Below are 1,676 nucleotides of genomic sequence, written 5' to 3' on the forward strand. Positions count from 1 at the left end.
TTTCCTTGTGTCATCTTTTTATCTCAAATTGTGATTGAATACTGCAGGTTGGTTGGAAACGGTTCCTGAAAATACTCCGACAATTAAGCCAGTGAGAGAATAATAGAGAGAGAAAGTATGTAGAGAGAGATGAGAATACGATCATTTACTTGGATGATGTTATGGTGTGTTTATAGATGTTGAATGTAACGAAATGTCCACAACGCCCTTTTTCCAAATGAAGGAGTGGAGTCAGACGTTATGTTTATTGGTAGCAGTGGGGTCCTTGTATATTTAGCGTATGAGGCTTTGTTGTTCGGACTGTGTCAACTCGACCTGGCTTGGTCTTGTATGAAGTGCCTTATTATATCCAATTCGACATGGCTTGGTCTTGTATGAAGTGCCTTATTATATCCAATTCGAACCATGTTGCCTATAGAGTTGTCCATTCTCTCATTCGATGTAAAAGTAATAATGATAAATAGGTATCGTTATCTAAATATCAAGGTTGTAAAAAATGCCAGTTGCTAGTTGGATGGTTAGAGCCTTCGAGAATTAATCAAGGATTAGTCGGAGATTAATTGGATTTGTATTTTTGTATTTTTTATTTGTTAATCAACAAATTATTGTATAAATTTAATTAAAATATGTATTATACTATTTAAAAACAGAATATAAAATTATTTAATTTAGAAAACACGTATATTTGGAGCATATATCTTCAAAGCTTTCAACAACAATAACATTGAAACAATTCAAAAGTGAATTATAATAAAGAAAAAAATCGCAATAAAAAAATGTTTATCTTCATCATTGTTTAGGTGGCTCGTAGGCGGTCCAGAAGGTCTAGACGGAGCTTAAGCGGCTTGGAGTAAAAAAAACGTCTAGAAAGACTAATCGAAGAAAATCGGGCGGATTTTTGTTTTCGAGCGCCTAGATGGTCGAAACGGCCTTCGTTTTCTACACCCCTCGACTTTCTTTGGTTTGAATTATTACTATTTTTTCAAAGAAAAAAAATTGTAAACAAATATCACTTCATCACAGCATTGTGCAAATTTAAAAAAAAATAAAAAATATTACTTCATCGCAAATTAAATACTAATAGTTGTGAATAAATATTAATAGGCTAATATTCATTTGACTCCCTTTCTTTTTTAAAAAAGTTAAATCAATTATTGAAAGTTTCAAGGTTGATAGTTTAGCAGTTTCCATCCAAATGACGACTGTTCATCTGATAGGCTGGGAAAGACCATGTGATAGGATGGTGAAGTTAAACACCGATGGGTCGTGTAAAGAGGACGGAAGAATTGCAGTCGGCGGTGTATTGAGAGATGCAGGAAGTGCTTGGTTGTCAGGTTTTGCTCAGAATCTGGGTTTGGGCTCTTCTTTTATTGCTGAGCTCTAGGTATCTTTTCTGGGTTTAAGGTGGCATCGGATCTGGGGATTAGGAGGCTGCTCGTGGAGTCAGACAATCTCGAAGCAGTTAAGATGATTTCTGATAAAATGGCTCTGTTGTTTAGGGAGCTAGAATTTAGTTAAAGCAATTAGAATGATTTGCTCCTCATTCGATTCTATCAACTTTTGCCATGTTTTCAGGGAGCAGAATCGGGTGGCAGATCGGCTTGCTGCAGAGGACCATGAGAGGGCTTTGGGCGTCTCTATTTTCTCTTCTCCTCCTGATTTCCAGATATCTTTGT

This window comes from Euphorbia lathyris, chromosome 4, assembly GCF_963576675.1.
Source record: "Euphorbia lathyris chromosome 4, ddEupLath1.1, whole genome shotgun sequence".
In the NCBI taxonomy this organism is placed as follows: Eukaryota; Viridiplantae; Streptophyta; class Magnoliopsida; order Malpighiales; family Euphorbiaceae; genus Euphorbia; species Euphorbia lathyris.